Below are 22,041 nucleotides of genomic sequence, written 5' to 3'. Positions count from 1 at the left end.
TTAGCTTAATCGGTTCAAGTCTCAAAAACCGTGCAAATTTCCTTTAAAAAAGTAGGAAAATGTATCTCTTGGTTTTATTAGTGAAAAGTTCTCAATATTTTCTATATAACACTGAACCACATTTTTATTAATAAAATATACTAGGCTTAATCTCTCTCCGGGAAACCACTTCATAGCGTTTAATGTTGTGTTATTTTGGAATTTAAAAGGTTTTCTGGTATGTCTGAGTTTTTGGGGTTTCCATTGTGCTGAAGAATAGAGCCTGTGGTTAGGATGATGATTGGACAAACACCATTGAAGCTGTCATTATTTTATAAAAAAAAATAAATAAATAATGGCTGTGCACTCTTCAGTACCATCTCTTTGCTAAATATTTGCAGGTGTGCTAGTGCTATTGTTAACTAGTTTGAAAATATGACCTATTTATAATGTAAATAATTAAAAATATATATGAAATATATTACATTATATAGTTTTTATACTGCATGAGTGAATATATCTGCAATATAATGGCAGCACCATATCTGATCACATATACATTATGAAATATATTACTTAGTAATGCAATGTACAATTCATTTCCGTGAACCTGTTCATTCCGGACAGTTCGGCTCAAAAAGCTGATCCATATGTCATAAATGATGTCACTGTGCATTTCTTTTCTAACAACTCACTGTCATGTTATATCAATGAAACACTCAAATAAAGTAATTTGTGTCAACGCATATTGAAACATTCAAATAAAAAGTTATTTGTGTGAATGCATATTGCTGATTATTGCTTTTTTTTCACCTAAAAATGAAATTTCTGTCATTGATTACTCACTCCCATGTCGTTCCACACCCGTAAGATCTTCATTCATCTTCAGAACACAAATTAAGATATTTTTGATGAAATCCGAGGGTATCTGAACCACACATAGGCAACAACGCTGTTGCACATTTTGAGGTCTGGAAAGGTAGTTGAATACATATTTTTTTTTGTGCGCATAAAACAAAAGACTTTATTCAACAATTTGTTGAACTGTTGTCATATGCAGTTGACGTAGTGAACGCAGTTCAGGCTTCCGTGTGTACACCCGAACGCTTACTCATTATTGGCTGGCTTACACTCATGCATCATGCTGCTCACATTTTCAGCTTCAGCCAATACTAAGTCGGCATTCAGACGTAAACAAGGAAGCCTGCACTGAGTTCACTACGTCAACTGTGTATGACAGAAATAAAGTCAAACTGCACCGGAAGCCTCGCACATTTAATTTACAATTGGCTGCACCTGTGCTTGAGTTAAAAGTGAGGTGGATAATATTAATGTCACAGACACGTCAGGTTCCACCTCACTTCCTTACCCTCGCACTCAATCACCAGCATACTAATCACCGCCACCTGAAGATCATCAGCACCATCATCACCACCACTATAAAGCCACCACACTCACACACACTCACTGTCTGGTCTCGTTTGCACTACAGCACATGTATGCTTACCTTAAGGACTCCCTACGACATACTTACCTGCTCCAGCGATCCCCTTCGTCTCCTTCGTCTCCTGTTCTCCTCGTGTGCCTACCTACCTACCTGCCTGCCTGTGTGTGTGTGAGTGTCTCCACCGTCTTCCTCCAGTGCATCTCTGCTTCAGCTTCTGCAAGTTTGAAAAGGACAGTATTACATTCCATTCATCTCTCAAGAACCACATATCTGCTTACTATCACTCAGTGCTCTGCTTATTGTACAATAAACTCACCTGGTTTGCTTTTACATCTGTCTCCGTGTCTCTGTACGTAACAATTAAGATGTGTGTTTGTTTTTTTTGTTTTTTTTTTGTTTAAGATTTTACTGTTTTCATCTTTCAATCACCATTGTTGCATTTTGCATATCTGCATATTTTTAGAGAGCTATTTTCAACAAACTGCTTAGTTAAAAGATCGTCTCAGAAGACCTTCTAAAATGAAAAAAATAAAGTGTCAATAAAATGACAACATATAATACAGATACACTTACAGATAAACAGTGTAGACACGTGGCTCATGAAATGCTTTTATTAAATGTTAGATTAAACATTTGAAGTTCTAATATGATGAAACGCATGGTGTAATCACATGATAATACATCACGATAATCTCTATTACTAGATTACTAAAAGTAAAAAGCTCAAATCAGATATCAGACAAAATCAGATAAAGACCAGCCAAGAACTATCTGTCTTGACATTACAGAGCAGATTCTTTAGTCTTCACTTTGATATCAGTGTAAGTGACGCCTTTGTATGTGCCCTTGGTTTCATACTGTAACACACTGCCATTCTTGCAAGTGATCTTCACCGTGCCAGTGTAAGGCAGGTCAAAAGTGGCTCTGCCAATGGTGATTGCAACATCCACCTTCTTTATTGGTGGGATTTCTACATTGGTAGACAGAGTTTCGGTTCTCTCATCTGTGTGCTCCTGACTATAGGTACTTTCTGTTCCAATGCTGAAACTGAATAGAAACTTCTGCAACCACTGGAATCCCAGCCTTCACTTCCATACTAAACGTTGCAGTAAAACTCTTGCTCGTAGACCATGAGGATTTTTTGATCACCTTCTTTGAGGTTTCGATTGTTTGCTGTTGTTTGGCAGAGGAGTCGTTCTGGTAAGTGATGGATTTCAGCTCTTCCACGGTCACCTTTGGTATCAATTGGTTGATAGTGGGATAGTTGATGTCAGTGAGAACTGTTGATTGAACTGCATTGAGAAACTTGAATCCCATGCTGTCAATGTCTGAACCACCTCTTCCTACAACTCCCAAACAATATCCAGAGCCAACATCCATGGGATATTCTGTTTTTAAACTCCAGCTTGTCATCTTTGCAAAAAACTCTCCACCTTCACTGGTCTTGAATCTAATGGCTCCAAGGCGTGTATGCTCCGTTTCCCCACAGAGTCAGTTTGGTGAAACACTCACCAGGTTTGAACACATACACTTGATTCGATCCAGATGGCTTTCCAAAGGTTTAATTTCTCCCATCTGTAAGCCAGACCCTGACAGCCCTCACCTGCCATTCTCCCACCCACACCCAGATCTTCTCTAAACTGGCACCACTGTTTTCACCAGTAAATGAAAATGGAGCACCTCCTCCACCACCAATACTAGACATAGTCGTTGGGTAGGACATCTTTGAAGAAATTAGATCTGAAAATTAGAATTTATACCAGAGATGTAAATCAGGTAATGTCTCTTGTTCATGAATTCTGAATGGTCAATAAGTATTTTTTACTCAAATACTTTTTTTTTTAATTCTTATTCCATGAATTAAAGTTTTTTTTTTTTTTTTTTTTTTTTTTCATCTGCACACAAATGTTTTACCATTTATTATTAGTCCCTTATCAACCTCCTGCAACGTTTCAAGCCATTAGCTACATGAATTACAATGTAACAGCTTGAAACTCTTTTGAAACTAATGTAATTATTACATCCTCACTGCTCACTGAAATATACTCACATAAATGACTTTAGTGATGAACTTCTCAAGATCAGCTCATCTGGTACAAGTCAGAAAACTGAGATGTGTTTGATTGGGCTGTTGCTTAAATAGAGCTATAAAGGGGGCAGGCTGTACCTGGTGTGTGGTTAAAAGTGATTATGCAACTCTTCATTTGGTTAGGTAATGTTTAATTTGCAATATCTTGCAGTTCAGTACAGCCAACTACTGTATTGTACTGTAGTGGCAAATTAACAAGTTTTGTGGTTTCTGTGACCAAATAGGCCATACAGAGGAAAATTTTGGCTCACTGACCCTGAGCTTGTTCCTGTGCTCGTGCTCGGTCAACTAAAATGCGTATTTAAGAATATATTTGCATATAGTTCAACCCTTTTACCAGATAATTTATATGCAGGTTCAAATAGGAGTGCATACTTGATTTTTCTATGGTTATTTCCTTGTCACTGCTTAAGTTAAAAAGGCTAAATACAAACTTTGCCATTTGAGCCCCCATACTTGGTAACATTCTACATTTTTCAGAACCAATACAAATGATTGAATATGCATGCAAATAAATTTGAATTTGTTTTGTCTTATTGAACTTTATCATCTAAAAATTATGTTATTTATAAATCACACACAAATTATGTTACAACTTTTGCCTCAAAAACGGTATGTTCACTCATAAACAAAAAAAAAAAAAAAAAAATGAAATGAAATTAGCAGTTAAAATCTGTTTTTAAACATTAAAAGTCTGGTTACTATGTGGGAAGGTTGTTTAACCTAATCAGTTACAGAATCTTCACTGGTCATTGGTTCTCCTGATGGAGCAGCAGCTGACCACCTCTGCCACAAGAACCAGCATCATCTCGGTTAAAAAAGTTCATATGATTTTGAAGAATATGATTTTATTTTGTGTGCACATATAAACTTCCAGATTACAGTCCAGACTTGATGCAAAATCAGTCATGCATCACTAGATTTTGGATCAAATTCAAGAATGTATTTACCCAATTTAACATGAGTATGTATTCCTGTTAGAACATGTAATGTGTTTTGATATATAAAGAGGTAAAAAGGGTGTGTATGTCTAAACAATAAAGCTGAACTTACATGGATGTACACTCAAAAGTTTGGGGTCAGTAAAATTTTTTAATGTTTTAAAAGAAGTATCTTCTGCTCACCAAGCCTGCATTTATTTGATTAAAAATACAAACAAAAACAGTAATATTGTGAAATATTATTACAATTTAAAACAGCTGTTCTATGTCAATATACAGTAAAGTGTAATTTATTCCTGTGATCAAAGCTGAATTGTCAGCATCATTACTCCAGTCTTCAGTGTCACTTGATCCTTCAGAAATCAATCAAATTTGATGCTCAAGAATCATTCATTATTATTATCAATGTTGAAAACAGTTGTGTAAATTTTTTTTTCAAAATTCTTTGATGAATAGAAAGTTCAAAAGAACAACATTTATTTAAAATAGAATATTTTCTAACATTATAATTGTCTTTACTGTAACTTTTGATCAGTTTAACTCATCCTTGATGAATAAAAGTACTGATTAATTTTATTTCTATCCCCCAAAAATAAAATTAAAATTCTTACTGACCCCAAACTTTTGAACGGTAGTGTTTAATGTTACAAAAGATTTAGATTTCAGACAAATGCTGTTCTTTTGAACTTTCTATTCATCATAGCATCATGAAATAAAAATGTAAATAGCTGTTTTCAACATTGATAATAATCATAAATGTTTCTTGAGCATCAAATCATCATATTAGATTGATTTCTGAAGGATCATGTGACACTGAAGACTGGAGTAATGATACTGAAAATTCAGCTTTGATCACAGGAATAAATTACACTTTACTGTATATTGATATAGTAAACAGCTGTTTTAAATTGGAATAATATTTCACAATATTACTGTTTTTGTTTGTATTTTTAATCAAATAAATGGAGGCTTGGTGAGCAGAAGATACTTCTTTTAAAACATTAAAAAATCTTACTGACCCCAAACTTTTTAATGGTAGTGTACATATAACTGGTGACTCGTGACACCAAGTGTGATACGCAGCCAGCAACATTATGAAACACTTTGATTTTGCATTGTGTAGCTTTGTGGAGTTAAACACGGGACAACAGGCATTAATTTCACTGGATCTTTTTCAGATTGCCCTTAACTTTCTCTATAAAATAAAAATGATGTGCACTTGTGCAGGACTGTGTTGATTTAGATTTTGATGGGACTTATTTTATGTATATCTCTCAGGACTTTAATTTTGAAAAGATGTCACAATTAGCCTCTTAGTTCAGGAAGCAGGAAGTACTAGTTGTACTACAAAAGTTTAGAAAAATTGTGGTAGCTGTGACATCCCCAAACATCATCTTTCTTTGCATCTGTTAAATGCAATGTCTGTAAGTACACAGTGTTCATTTCTTGTGTGATATGTTTGAGATGGTTATTTTGGTATTTTGATGTACATTTTTTTAGTTTATTTAACCTTACTTTATCATCAATCTGTAATCTTTCAGTTTCATACTTGGTAATAGTGTCTTTTGTATATTTTTACAGTTTCACAGTTGAATCATAAACTTCATAAACGACTTGATGTCTCCAGCGAGGTTTTTTGAGTCACTGTTTAACTTACTGGATAGTTAGATGCTAGAGAATTCTAACAAGGCCAGTACAGCACTCATTGTGTTCTCAGTTTACAGATTTAAAGGGTTGATTCACCCAAAAATGAAAATTATGTCATTTATTACTCACCCTCATGTCGTTCCACACTCGCAAGACCTTCATTCATCTTCCGAACACAAATTAAGATATTCAGTGAAGCCTCTATTGCCAGCAAGTTAATTTTAGTTTTTTTAAATGCCCAGGAAGCTACTAAAAACATATTTAAAACAGTTCATGTGACTACAGTGGTTCAACCTTTATGTTATGAAGCGACAAGAATACTTTTTGTGCATAAAAAAAGAAAATAACAACTTTATTCAACAATATCTAGAGATGGGTGATTTCAAAACACTGCTTCATGAAGCTTTGAAGCTTTACGAATCTTTTGTTTTGAATCAGTGGCTTGGAGCGCCAAAGTCATGTGATTTCAGTAAACGAGGCTTCATTACGTCGTGTTTCGAAATGTCAATGTTTTGTTTGACTTTCACAGTTTGCCCATCATGTTTGGGGCTGCCAAGTTTCAGTTATAGAAGCACGCAACATCCGGTAGGTGAAGCTTGCTCACTCTTATTGGCTATCACAGGTAAAATGAGTTGGAACTTCTTGTGCTTGGTCAGCAGGTCTTTAATAACTCTGTACAAGATTCCATTAGGCACCAAAAGTTTGTCCCACTGCTTCAGATACTGCAGCACGTATTGGTTTTCACTGGCACATTCACGTCTTGATGGTCTACGCTTCCTGCTAACACAAGACATTCTAGCAATGACAGGGTCTTTGTGCTGATGTTCTTGTAAGTCTGTCAGTGAAAGGGAATGAAACACTTCTTCATCACCACTGATTAAAGAGTTCAGATGTTCAGCAAATGATGTTGCTCTATATTCAGTTCCTCTTTCCCATTTATCACAGAAGGACCGAATAGAAGACACGTCATCAGCGGACATTGATGTATCCAGCCCAACATCAAGTGGACCTGATCCTAATGTTTGCAGCTGGCAGGAAAGTCAGAACACCTTTTGCGAATTTTCATTCTTGCATCTTCACTTGTCATTGGTTCTAGCAGGAGCTGAGCACCAACTCTGCCACAAGAACCAACATCATTTTGGTTAAAAAAAGTTCATACAGTAAGAACTTCCAAATTCCAGTCCAGACTTGATGCAAAATCAATCATACATCACTAGATTTTGGATCAAAAACAAAAATGTATTTACCCAATTTAACTTTAGTATGACAGACTATGCATCCATGTTAGAACATGCCATGTGTTTTGATGTATAAACTGGTAAAAAGGGTGTGTCTGTCCAAATGTTTAAGCTTAACATGCATGTACGGAATTGGGACTTTTTGTAGTTTGTTAGTTTGAAACAGAGGTTTGAGCCAATGAAGAGGCAACTCCTCTACTTCACTGTGATTAGCTGAAAACCCTGTCAGTTAAAAATCATGTTTGCAACCAATTGAATAAAATCAGTAGAAACTGGTGGAAATGGACAGACTAATAGCATAGTAAACAACTCACTTAGACATCATTACTTTCGGTCATATCCAAATAGAAATGAAATGGACAATCTGTAAGAGAGCTGGTTTTGTAATTTCTAAGTGATCATTTCACTTGTTCATTTAAAACAAGAAAGAACATATGGTACCATGTATTTTTACTGCAGTTTAAATGGTGAATACAATCATTACTATATACAGTATACAATCATCATGCATGTAGCCTATATGAATACAATCATCACTATGGAGATACAATGTTTCAACAGTGATGAGATATATATATATATATATATATATATATATATATATATATATATATATATAGGCTATAACTTTGTTTAATTATATGAGTAAAAATATATGTTACAATCACAGAAGGGCAGAGACACTGGATGTATAAAAGTAAGGTGTTTATTTTCACAACCAAATGCAACAACAGCAAGCAGGTGAGTAGATGGAAAGTCTTCAGTTGAATAGAGATAAATGGAATGCTAATACTATGTAGTTGCAGATGGAGGAATGGAAACTGGAGGTAAGATTCCAACACAGCTTAGAGCTGAGGGACTTCACGAACATCCAACAAGGTATTCACATAGAAGACTGGAGACAAACAGAGTAACAGGAAGGTTTCCCAACAAGGTCCTTGAGAAGAGCATGGTAAGATGCTAACGTGTCAACAGGGAGCCATTAACGAGACCGGACAATGATTATGACTGAGTGAGAGTCCTTTATACTGCTGGTGACGAGTGCTGATCAAATGCAGGTGTGCGTGATTGAAATCAGGTGACAGGGTGCACATTGAGACAAGGTGGATGATGGAAGATGAAGTCCAAACATGGAAGGGAACTGTGACATTACCTCCCCCTCCCGGTAGGCGCGACCTCGTGCCGTAGATGGAACAACCGGGGAGGGGGGTGGGAGAGGAGAGGCTGAAGATAAACAGGAAACTGGAAGGTAAGGCAGAGAGGAACACCAAGGTGGAACTGATGGAGGGAGGAGCCAAGGCGGAGTCCTAAACACTCTACTGGGCAGAGCCTGGGTGATGACTGATGACAGTGGAGCGAAATGATGTACAGACCCAGGTGAAGCCGCAAGGACAACAGCACAGGACGACATCGCAGGCCTGGAGGACTGAGGTGACGTCGTCTGCTTGAGAGACCGATGTGGAGGCGGAAGTCTGACAGAACGGGGCGACACCGGAGGGAGCGAGGGCCTCGGTGGAACCAGAGGGAAGGAGGATCCCGGTGAAGCTGAAGGGGAGGAGGGTTGAGGCGCAGCCGGAGACCCGGATGTCTGTAGCGAAACCAGAGAGACGAGAGACCAAGGTGAAACTGGAGGAATGAGGGAGCCCGGTGGAGCTTTAGTGATGGCGGACAACGGTGACACTGAGGGAGTGCAGAGCCAAGACGGATTAGCAGGATCAACAGGTTGAGGTGGAGAACTGGGCCCGGAGGCCTGAGGTGTAGCCAGGGGATCAGCATCACAGAGCCACACTGGTGTAGAAAAAGCTCCAGATGGAGCCGACGAGCTGGCCGGGATCAGCGGCGAAGGCAGAGTCAAGAAGCTATGATACACCAGTGGGGCAGGTAAATCCAGAGAATATGTTGGAGTCAGCAAAGATGATGGAGACAATGGGGTGGGCGGGAAATTGGGTGGGATCGCTTCATCCAAGACAGAGAGTGTTGTAGGGTGTAGAGGAATGAGCTCTTTGGAGAAATTTATTAGTCAGTATTCCTCACCTGGCTCATCTGAAAACTGCTTCACTGGACCTGACTCCTCGCTGGATCTGGTGAATGGTCCCAGCCTTGGGACGGGTGTGGTGACCTGCTCTGGCTTCAGGGTGGACTCTGTGGCTGGCATTAACTCTGGGCATGGAGGGGGCTCAAACTCGTGGTCCGCGGCGGGCACTGGCTCAAGTTCAGACTCTGAATAAATCTGTGTTGTTACTCTGGCGTGATTCGGTTATGGTCCGGTCTTCTGTTACAATTCTGTTGCACGTGCAATACAATTGACCGAGTTTGAAAGCGGAGACTTTGTTTTTACATCAAAAGTAACATGCTCTGTCTTGTCTGTCGGTGTCAGTGTCCTCTTGCTTCAAGATTGAGAAAATGTACAGAATGTGTGGCGTGAGAGTGTGAGAACAGGCAACTGCACGAGTCTCATGCTGAATGCCTGAGTTGGCAGCCCTGGTTTAGCTGTTTGGTTTCTCTGTATTTATAGCCCTCAGTTTGAGTTGTCATTTCTCCTTTCTTGTCTATATTAAGTTGGTTGTTATTCTCCTGCACTTTTTCTGCTCCTGAGTGTTTTGTTTTGATCTTAATTGTTAATAAACTAGACTGCTGTGAATAAATCTTGCCTAAACTCTGTTGCAACCAGAGCATGTGACAATAAGTGCAAAAACAAGTTTAAATCACTATATTTTTAATCTAATGTATAAATCATATACATTATAGCAATGTATTTCATTTAAGAGGGTTGTGGCTTGACACAAAGCTCATTTTTGTAATTCATTCTTTTACAAGAACATCTAAATGCAGGTTCAAACAGGAATGCATTTTTTTGTTTTTCTCAGGTTTATTCCTGTTCATGTTTGCTCAAATTAAAATGGGTAAATACATGTGCTTTATAACATTCTAAATAAAAAAAAAAAATACCTAACATAAATGATAATGCATCATGTTTTCAATTTTTATTACTATGGTTTAATGTTTAAATGATACTCAAAATTGACTTTAGAGCAACTTTCAATTAAAATCTTACAACAGTTAGGATTGTCTAGAATTAGGTCAATGTTGCTGCTAAGAACCTGTCATATCAGCTTTATATGTTTTTTGGGACATGGTAGTTAGTATTTGAACTGTGCAACTCAACTTTGTTGTAAATCACTCAAATGTGTATTAAATATTACGATTTACTGACACCTTAGTTGATGAGTTTTCATAAAATTTAAAATTTCTTTGACATTAAAGTGATATAAAAATCTCTTTCAGGTGTAACACAATTTGGATAGTTGATAATATGAGAGTTATGATACTTTATTTAAGAGATTTAATTATTGTATAACATGAGTAGCTCTCGGCCACTTTCATTTTTAAAAAGTAGCTCTCAAATGAAAAAAGGTTGGAGACCCCTGATCTTGACTATGAGAGAAGCTGCAGAGGCAGAAATCAGTTCAGCAGCTAAGTTAGTCAGATTGTGAACCGATGTGTGAAGTAGAGTACCAGGAGAAAGTATAAATCTTTTAGTTTAAACTTGCTCATGTGCATATCTTGTAAATCCTTCTGTTGTATTTGCTTTATGTTTGTTCTGAGAATCATTTCATGTTTTTTGTTTGTTGGTTCTAAAAATCAAAATCGAAAAAAAAAGTGTGGCAAAAGTTTGTATCTGTGCATTAAACCTTGAAGTGTAAATGCATCTTCTGGCAACGGGCTGACAACCACACACAATCTTAGTGGGGTAGTAAGATTTTGCACAGAAAAGCATTTCTTGCATTTTTCATCAGAAAGTGTTAACAGTGTATCGTCTTGCTGTAGGGGATCCATGCGTCCTGGCCATGTCTCCAGCTCAGACTCAAGGCCTGCCAAAGTTCAGTCATCTAACTTCAGGAACACCCAACCATTCAATCCAAGACTCAAGATTTGCCACAGCATCGCAGGGGTGAGTTTGTTTTGGTAATAATAACTTTTAATAATAGATTTATTTACATACTTAGAATAATTAACTTACAGTTGACTGAGACCATTTTTGTTTATTTTGAAAATGCAGCAAAAAAAAATTGCTGTAATGTGATGGGTTGAAATCCCACAATAATATTTAAAATATAGCTTCAAGCAGCAATGACGGGCCCAAGCCTGTTGGCACCGCCACCCCAGTGGCTTCAGTGTAACTGTGCATGGCGGGAAATAGGCATTTAAAACAGTTAAACATAAAAGGACTATGTCAAATTTATTTGAATACACCACATTTACTGCAGCAGTTGGTGCCCATATGATCACAAACCACAACAGCCACATACATGAGATTGTTTAAATTTAGATGAATTTCATGTCATAGAATGTCATAGGTCAATTTGAAATGAGTGCAGAATATCATCCTAATCTGACATGTCTATGTTTTTCTCAAACAACCTCTATAAAAATTCCAGAGCAAATTACATACTGTTATTTGTGCAAACTCCACAGTGCTCTGAGAAATCTAATCCAGCCTTAATGTGGATGTCTGTGATTGCTGATGTTGTATAATCCTAACACTTCTCTTCATGTGTTTTTTGACCTCCCTGAGCTATCGTTTGTGCACCAATCTTATGCACCAAAATCATGTTTTCATTTAATTTAAATATATGTGGTATATGATAAAAACATACAATTATAAAATTAATAAATAGAGACCAATTTTAATATCAGTCTCAGGTAATAGTAAGGTACATGCCTAGATTTGTCTGCTCATTTATGCAAGTTTATTTTAAACAACCACTTTTATAAAATCACATGAAATTTACTTAAATGGGGGTTTTAATAAATTTGAATTATATCAATAAATAATTAATTTAAAGACATATGCGTCATACATGATGTTCGCAAACAGATAGGAGTGGTAAAATTCAAACCAAAATATCTGACTTCCTGTTGGTCAAAGCTAATGACAGTAAATTAGAAAGTTGTCCGGATTAATGAGAACAATATGTGTACCAAGTTTGGTCACTGTAGGTTAAATTAACCCCCCACTATAGAAGCCCTTCCTGCCGCCCATTTCTAAGGCTCTTCCCATACTGGATGACAATCCTGAAATGTGTATTGAGGTTCATGCATTTTGAAGCATGCTAAGAGTCTCAAAAGCATCCAAAACAAATATTGATGTTTGATCTGTTGCTATGGCAACAGTGCTTGAAAAATATAACATTTTTTAAAGGTCTACATTCACCATGTCTTGACATCATTCCAATGAAGTTTCATCATTGTTTTGGGGGGAGTTATCTGATAAAACTTATTTTGTTTTGTGTGTACAACTGTTCAGAACTCTGCTAGCTAACCATGTGCAGATTATCATCTTTGAGCTAGGCTGAAAAGTATTTAAAATTTTCACAACTAAAACTTTGCCACATGTTTCGGTAGTGACTGTTTCGGTAGTGACATCATTGTTTTGGTAGTGACAAAAGGGAACACATAACGGCACTTTGCTAAAGATAGGCACCTCGCAAAACGCACAACTCATATACAAAATGAAGTCAAAATAATCACCCAGTGTAAACTCCTGCATGATACTCCCGCAATACTACTCTATAGGTACTCAAGATTAACATGAGATTGGCAGAAACTGAAAAAAAAAAAAAAAAAAAAACTCATAAAAAAGTGGCAAATGACTGGCAGCTATGGCTGCCAAACAAAAACATAAAATTAAAGTAAAATATCTTAATTCAAATAAAGTGCAAAAAAAATAATTTAACAGAAATTTTCATTAAAAGTTTTAGTCAAAGCAATGTTATTTTATGGATTGTCCTTGTTTAAATTAAGATATTTTACTTAATTTATTTTTATTTTACTTTATTCTAATTTTATGGTTTTTGTTTGGCAGCCGTAGCTGCCAGTCATTTACTGTTATTTTATGGATTTTTCCTATATTATTATGATAAAACACCTTCAATAAAGTGACAGTACTAAAAGTTCTGCAGAGAAACACTGTTATTTTACAGATTATATATATGTCATGCAGTGGCCTGATTCACTGATCTCATCCAGAGAGTGTATACATCTCTGAGTATATCAGCTGTTAGTTTTGCGGCTTTACAGAAGGCTTGTGATATGAAATTATCAGATATATTGAAAAAAAAAAAAAAAAAAAAAAAAATATATATATATATATATATATATATATATATATATATATATATATATATATATATATATATATACACACACACACACACACACACATATATATATATATATATATATATATATATATATATATATATATATATATATATATATATATATATATATATATATATATATATATATATATATATATATATATATATATATATATATATATATATATATATATATATAGAAAGTGTTTTCAGCTTTGTCTTTACATCAAGTATCAGCATATGAACCTCAACAATGGTGACAATCAACAAAAATATTTTTTTGTGACTTTAGCAGCTTGTTTTGTGATGCTCAGAATTGATCTGTTTATCTGAAAATTTTGTCACCATTGTTGAGGTTCATACGCTGAATCATGATATCTGTGTGTGTCTATATTGATCCCGTCCAAATAGTTTCTGCATAATGACTTAAAAACGTTCAAAGAATTAAAGCAGAACAACATTTCATGCAGTGGTATTCTAAGGCTACTATAATGTGAAGTTATTAAATCTAAATAATGTCCTCAGAGATCAGACTTTGGGTGAGATCAGTCAATCAGTCTCCTATGTAACCATCTGATCAGTTTTTCTTAATGCAACTTTTGCTATTATATTTGCTTCAGAAACACACCGTTTCAGCAGCCAGAGAAACATTAAAGTTAAGATGTCAAGGGTCAAGAGCCCCACTAAATTAAGCAAATGCTTATATTAAATGCTTATCCATAATGGTGACTTTTATTAACTTATTAACTTTATTATTTTCAACAAAACATCAACACTTTCATTAATGGTAAATGTTTGGCACTCTGCTGCCATGAATTTCAGGAGGAGAAGATGAGTTTTTCGCCCTGCCCAACCTTTTTGAACCGGAATACACAGAGGAAGAGACTGCTGCGGCAACACACACCTCTCAAGCATCGGGCAGATGAAGATCTAACGAGATGTGGTGGTCTCCATTTAAATCCCGCCATTAAAATCAGTCGGTGAGTCCCTGTTTCCATCTCGCTGCATTACCGGACAAAATGGATTTTCACCGTTACTGAGCAACAGCGTTTTAAAGGGATCGCACACCAGACGCGAAGCTCAGCGCCGCGCCGCGTCTTTAAAATTCGAACCCATTGTTTTCTATAAGTGTACACACACCGGCGGCGACATTCGGCGCCTGTTCGTGGCGCCCAGCTACAACTCAAAATCCTGCTGCGCCACAGAGCGCCATGTACATTGTTTTAAATTAAATGTATATTATATTTCTCTCAAATCGCCATTAATGTACATACTGACTTCAGCCTGTGCTGCAAGATACATTAGTTTTACATTTTTAGTTTAACAGCTTGAATAAAGTCTAAAAATGTGTAATAAACGTAGCCTTTTCTTTCATTTTGCTCTGTTGTGCCATTTTTCCATGTACACTAACCTCAGTGTGAAATATTAAAGCATATGCAATGTTTCCCTGTTGATGTACAACACTCCCAATGTGCAGCTCTTCAGGAGTCGAGTCAAAATTGAGCTTGCGCGTATATAATGTGCGCGGCCGGTGTGCGATATCTGTGAGTTGCCAGAGACGCAATGCTGTGCGGCACCGAGCTTCGTGTCCGGTGTACGACCCCTTTTAGAGGTTTTTTTGTTCTGATGGAGAAGGGTATGACAGTCTGATGGCACTGACAACACAGGATGGAAGAACCATTAGTTGTTTTACCTTTTTTTTTGTAAACGGCGTTTGACTTGTAAACACGACTCGTACTTCCGCCTACGTCAAGCGTGACCTTTTCAATGTAATTGCGTATTACGTGGCATCACGAACGCGCATCGCAGAACAGAGCAAGGCTAGTATTTGTGCTTATAAAACGTAAACTTTTTTATTTAATTTTTTAAAATGGCCGATCGTTTCGCTAGATAAGACCCTTATTCATCGTCTGGTATCGTTTAAAGCCCTTTGAAGCTGCACTGAAACTGTCATTTGGACCTTGAACCGTTTGGTGCCCATTGAAATCCACTATAAGGAGAATAATACTGAAATGTTTGCATCAAAAACCTTAATTTCTTTTCGACTGAAGAAAGAAAGACATGGACATCTTGGATGACACGAGTGAGTAAATTATCAGCAAAAGTGTATTTAAAAGTGAACTAATCCTTTAAAACACGGGTTCTCAAAGTGGAGTAAATAATAGCCAGGGGGTCCGCATAATATTTTTAAAGTCCTATGATATCTGTGATGCTGAAAATGCAGATGTAATTTTAGAATCTTGTCATTAAAACGTTATTTACTGTTTAATGTGGCAGGTCATGACATTTTCTGCAAGCAAAACAAAAGCAGGACTGCACACCTAATCAAATTGCGATATGGACTAGTATTTGTGAATAGTAATATTTAATATTTAGTATAATATAATATTAGTATAATATTTAGTATCCTGTGACTCTTATATTATGCCAAAATTGTTCTTTCTATTTTTTCTCAAAAATGTTTCCACAAAATATTGAGCTGCAAAAACTGGAAAACTGTTTTAACATTGATAATAATGAGAATCATTATTAATAACTGATCACCAATAATTGAGCAGCAAATTGGCGTATTAGAATGATTTCTGATCATGTGACTGAAGACTGGAGTAATGATGCTGAATATTCAGCTTAAATCACAGGAATAAATTAGATTTTACAATGTATTACAATAGAAAAGTTATTTTCAATTGTAATACAATTTAACAATATTAATGTTTTTACTCTATGTAATAATCATTTAATTTGTTTTGTTAACAGCTGAGACATTACCTTCTAGAAAGATTTTTGCATAAATTACAACTGGGATTAAGCACAACACTAAATATGGATTACCTGGAGTTTTGTTCTCGTCAGGAGCTGTATCTTCTGCAGGCACTATCCAATCATGTAGAAGTACCCCCTGCTATCACCCAGGCTTTGCAAGAGCTTTTTGACCTCGTGAAGGGACAAATTGAACTTCCAGCTCCTTCTGTCACAGTAGAAGCTGCTGGCACCACAGGACGACCCAAAATGTTAATTGAAGAACAGCGCTTGAAAGAAATGCTCCATACTTAACTTCATGTGCCTTACACTGATGGGTGTTTCGAGAAGCACAGTCTTCAGACGAATGAAAGAGTATGATCTCTCTGTTAGGAGCATGTACAGTACCATCAGTGATGATGAACTTGACAGTTTGCTTCCATCAAGAATGATTTACCAAATGCAGGCTACAGGATGGTCAGAGGGAGGCTGGAGTCAATGGGCCACAGGGTTCAGTGGAGAAGAGTTGCAGCCTCCATCCATGGGTTGATTTCTTGGGTGTCATCTCAAGGCTGTCAGGTTTTGTCTGTGTTGTACGCAGAGTGTACTCTGTACCAGGGCCCTTGTCTTTGGTACATGTAGACACACACCACAAGTTAATCAGGTTTTTAATTTAGTGGCTTCCTTTTGCTTTGTCAGGGAGTGCATTTGAAAAGTAGCCAATTGAGCCATTTTCAGAAATACCAACAGCAATACTATAGAAGCCCCCCTGACTGTGTTTGCATTGTCTCTTGTTTTAACAGATATTCAGGACGTGTCATATCAGTAATAGTTGAAATAAACAATAATTGCATATGTCCATATTATTATTTATTATTATTATTATTATTATTATAAATATTAAAGATAAAAATTTAATATATAAAAAGCATAAGAAAAAAAGGAAAAATATAAAAAAAAGTCTCCCTTTGTAATGTCCTTAAATGCATATGCACATTGATTTAATTTGATAATTACTCTGCTATGTCATGTTTATGACAGGTTATGATGTATTGGTTTATGTCAAGTTGTCATAACTCGGACATCTCAAACAATGTCATCTTTGCATTAAAAATGACATAATTGAGCGAATGGCACTTAATGACAGTTGTCATAAACATGCATAAAACCTCCTTCATATTCATGACACGTGTCATGTCAGTCTTATGCACACCCCTTCAAGTAAAGTGTTACCGACTTAACTTTAATTCCTTTTAATTGGTTTAAATTTTACTTAATGTTGTAAATAGTGTACTTGAATACAGCCACAAATAACCGTGCTTCAAGTTCGGCGTTTCACTTTTTCCTGGAGGCAATTCAGCAGCATGGTTTACTCTCAAGGTGTATTTGGTATTTGAGATTGTTACAAAGCTACAGTGCCCTACTTGTAGGTAAATAGACTGGGACAAATCCAAATGTTCTTTATCATCTTACATTTAAAAAATAGATAAATCTGAGCTTTTACTTGAGCAAATCAAAATTTTATCAAGAAATAATTATTCTGCTCAAAATATTTTTAATCATCCTTGCTTGTTGAAGTGATCTTTAAAAGTTAAAGGCCATTATTAAAATCAAAAATCTATTTCTGTTAATTTAACTATAACTATTATGATTTCAGGGAAAGAGCTGACCATTTATGTTTACTTTTCATCTCTGGAAAAAGCGTGCACAACCAAAGGTACAATTCATATGTCTTTGTTGTTTGAGTAACAACAACAAAAAATACACTGCAAACTGCACTTACTTAGTATTTTTGTCTTGTCTTCTAGTATAAAGATCTAAACATTTTTTAATCAAGATGCATTTACTCGACAAGTAAAATGACTTAACATATTAAGTTTTATTTTCTGAGAAAATCTATCAGAATTTTGTTATTTTTTTTGCTTAGAACAAGAGGAAATATTGTCCATTAAAAAAAACAAACAACAACAAAAAAAAAAAAAACATTGTTCTTGGTATGTATATGTACTTGGTATTTATAATAATTCTTTAAACCCACAATGCACTGTGATCCAGAAACAATGTTTTACATTGATATTCCGTTCGAACTTCCATTATAACATCAACCTTCTACACTCTCTTGAAGAGAACAAGCTTCTGGACATTTCATACAGATGACATATTCTGTGCATTAGGCAATTCTTCTATGACTCAAAAGAGACTTGGAGATATTCACTGAAGGCTGGAACCATCCACTCCGCACTGAAGGAAACCGGAGTCTGACACAGATCTGGGAGATTGCACATGCTAAACAATTTCTTTGTGAGTGTTGGCTCTTTTGCTGTTGTAGGTTCTAAGGATGTTTGAGATAACTGAAATCGTTTGGCGAAGTGATATGGAACTCTAATGCAGTATTTTACTGTGAAATTACAGCACTGCTAAAAACGATGGAACCACAATGGCTGGAAGTAAATGGCTGGAACCACAGCTGCCAGTATTTTACTGTAAATTTACAGGTACATTTTTTGTGTGATGTGGACAAACTCCTCAAGCTGGACCCAACACAAAGACATGATGTTGAGGCAGAATGAATCTCTCACTGAATTTGATTTTGCAGCTGGACTATACAGAATGCAAGTGCTGAATATATAGACATTCACAATATTCAGTACAATATACTTGCAGTGCATTCAGTATACAATTTATTCACCTTAAGTTGTGATTACTATACTATTTTTTGTTTTTTTTGTGTGTTTTTACATATTTGCAAAAAACATTTGTTGTGTTACAATATACAATAACTGGAAGTGACCAAAAAAGATTTGTGTACTGACACAACCTATCTGGATGGGTTACATTGGTAATGACATAGGCGTATTACAGAAAGTTACGGCTTTCAAAACGGAGGTGCATCATCTCGCTCTCCAAAAAGTGCCCTGTCAAGTCAGGTGCAGAGGTGCAAAAGGTGCAGAACTCCCCGTAGCACATGAAAAAAAAAAAAAAAAACAAGACACGGAGGAGAATGGTACATACATTTATGAATATTTACAGCATTTCCGTCACCAGTTTTGACATAGGAGTGACGCAAAAGACAATTAGAAATCTTTTGAAATCTGAAAAGTTTTCAGTAGCCAGAGAGTCCATACTAAGACACGTCTGTATAAATCTGACTGGAATCACATTTCAAACCTATGGAAGCCTATTTCTGCCACTAAATAAAAAATAAAAATAAAAACAGTACTTTTGCGATTATTTTTTTTTTCTTCTCAGAATTCTGACTTTTTATCTTGCAATTGCGAGTTTATATCTCACAATTCTGACCTTTTTTCTCACAATTGCGTATTATAAAGTCAATTCTGAGATATAAACTCGCAATTGCATGATATAAAGTCAGAATTGCGAGATAAAAAGTCACAATTGCATGATATAAAGTCAGAATTCTGACTTTTTTTTCCTCGCAATTCTGACTTTTTTCTCACAATTGTGTGAAACTTTATTTCTCACATTTCTTACTTTGCTTGCGTTTTCTTTCATTGCGACTGACCATCAGGATTCCTGCTTTGTTATTATTATACATAAAATTGAAGACATCATAAAGGATTATTTTTAGTGCAGATTTACCTCTAAAGAAATTTTGATTTTACTGGAGGAGACAAATAACATAAAGATTAGTCTCCAGACATTAGAGAAAATATTATGCAGGAATATAGCATGTTTCCACGGTAACCTTGTACATGAGTACAGCCTTTCAAGGAGAAAAAAAAAAAAAAAAAAGCTTTTACTGCCACCTAGTGGGCTTAATACTAAAACACCAATACCTATCATGATTCATCAACTTTGTAACTTTGCAACTCAAGTCTGGTGGCTCAATAAAAGGGGGCATTCAAGCGTAGAATCATGCAATTCTGCAAATTACAGTGGAAATATTTGGTGAATAAAAGTTGGTTTTAACAGAATTGGATACACTAATGAATTTGACAAGTTTTGAGCAAATGTGTTGTGATTACACAATAATACCAATATAATAGTGATAGTAATAATAACTAGAAAATAAAAGTTTGAAATCAAACGTTGATGTTGGCTTGGCAAAGCCTTGATGGGCAGCCCGTGTGCGTGTGTGTGTGTAACATCGTATCAGGCTATCAACCTGTTCAATAAACTGTTTAAAGAGTGTCACGGCCGCTTTAAGAGTCACGGTTGCTTTAAGAGGCGCGGCTTGCGAGCTCTGAATGTGTAACATCACATCAGGCGATTAACTAACCTGTTCAATAAACTGTTTAAAACATGCAGTCAATACTAGTGATGGGCAGATCGAGGCTTCGTGAAACACTGAAGCAGTTGAAGCAAATGTGCCGTAATGTGTCGAGGCTTCGAAACAATCTGACACCCGTCTCCACGGTGACCCCTAGTGGTCAGAACAGTGTAAATGCAACAAAACTCAGGCCAAACATACATAAAAAATACCCTTTTACAAATAAATTGCAAACGTTTTATTGAAAGTAAAATCAATCAAATGCAATTAACTAATCATCTAATACGATTAAATATATTCTTTTATCAATTATCAAGGCTGGTTTCTCTGTTCCATGGCTCAATAATAATGTTCCACAGGCCAATAAGAGATTAATAACTACCATTATTCATTTTAATTATTCTAATGTCTAATTAAAACATCTGCAAATGTATAAAACTGATCAGAGATCAGGTCTTTTTTTTTTTCATATTTTATTATATAAACAGTTTATACTTAGAAACAAACTTAAATTTTCGATTCATCAAAATATCCAACATTAACAGCTATCTGACCTAAACTGGGTTCTCATTGGTTTATTGTATTCTAAACTCAATTGTTGAAGCTATTAATTTGTGCTGACCCAAAAATCTTTTACAAACCTGGGCCAAGTTTAAACCAGCAACCAGACATCACAGCTGGCAAAGGGGCATGTCTGACTTTGACATTTATATATTGCCATTATTATGTAATGAAAATGAAAATTATTATTGCTGGTCTTCAATGATAATGTCAAGTTACTGTAATTTATTTGCACCAAAAAAAAAAAAAAAAAAATGAGAAGGATTTATGCTGATATCGTCCTATATATATTGCTGCATACTATCATATAGATATTTGTAATTTTTGAAAGTCTCTAGGCAATCAAAAATTGTATTATGAAGAGATCACTTTATATAATAAAGCTATTAAAGGGGTGGTTGATTATGATTTAATTTTTTAAAACTTGTTTCTGTTGGAGCACAAACAACATTTGCAAAGCCCCCGAGAACATGGAACAAAGGGCTGCTTTAGAAAAGAGGAAGAGTTTTGTTGTTGAGCAACCGAAGGTGAAGCTATTAAAGCTCCGCCCTCTTCTGGAAAGGGGGCCGGGAGCAGCAGCTCATTTGCATTTAAAGGCACACACAAAAAAACGGCATGTTTTTGATCACACCCAAATAGGGGCAAATTTGACAAGCTATAATAAATGATCTGTGATCGGTGTATTTTGAGCTGAAACTTCACAGACACATTCTGGGGACACCAGAGACTTATATTACATCTTGTAAAAGGGGCATTATAGGTCCACTTTAAGATTTTTCATATATAAACATTGGTCAATTAGCATTACAATGATCTCACAAATATTTGCTAACTCAATGTATTTGTTTGTAGAATAGGGTATTTGTTGCTGTTATTGTTGTAATAGCTTACACACAACACAAGGAAGCTTGATTACAAATGGTAAATTTAATTTAAAAAACAAGTGAACAGTAATAAAAAAAAAAAAAAAATACTAACAATAACACTAATACAACAGAACAAAGC

At 35.8% G+C, this 22,041-nt stretch overlaps 1 long non-coding RNA gene and 1 pseudogene across 7 annotated transcripts; one reads left to right on the top strand and one right to left on the bottom strand.

Moving 5' to 3' along the window:
- Window positions 1-2,035: 2,035 nt before the first annotated feature.
- Window positions 2,036-3,179, bottom strand: LOC125246574 (annotated as a pseudogene).
- Window positions 3,180-5,735: 2,556 nt separating this feature from the next.
- Window positions 5,736-19,463, top strand: LOC125246672. 7 transcript variants are annotated; one of them, XR_007179923.1, is made up of 7 exons: window positions 5,736-5,880; window positions 7,049-11,293; window positions 14,328-14,485; window positions 16,263-17,961; window positions 18,172-18,238; window positions 18,419-18,545; window positions 18,657-19,463. It is a non-coding gene; the product is annotated as an uncharacterized LOC125246672 (long non-coding RNA). The 7 variants fall into 7 exon arrangements; XR_007179919.1 differs by having other exon boundaries at window positions 18,370-18,545; XR_007179921.1 differs by having other exon boundaries at window positions 5,738-5,880; window positions 7,049-7,142; window positions 11,170-11,293; window positions 18,172-18,545.
- The last annotated feature ends 2,578 nt before the right edge of the window (window positions 19,464-22,041 follow it).

This window comes from Megalobrama amblycephala, linkage group LG15 (assembly GCF_018812025.1).
Source record: "Megalobrama amblycephala isolate DHTTF-2021 linkage group LG15, ASM1881202v1, whole genome shotgun sequence".
Taxonomy (NCBI): domain Eukaryota; kingdom Metazoa; phylum Chordata; class Actinopteri; order Cypriniformes; family Xenocyprididae; genus Megalobrama; species Megalobrama amblycephala.
Note: the sequence above shows the minus strand (reverse complement) of the source record. Positions and strands in the feature narration are given on the sequence as shown.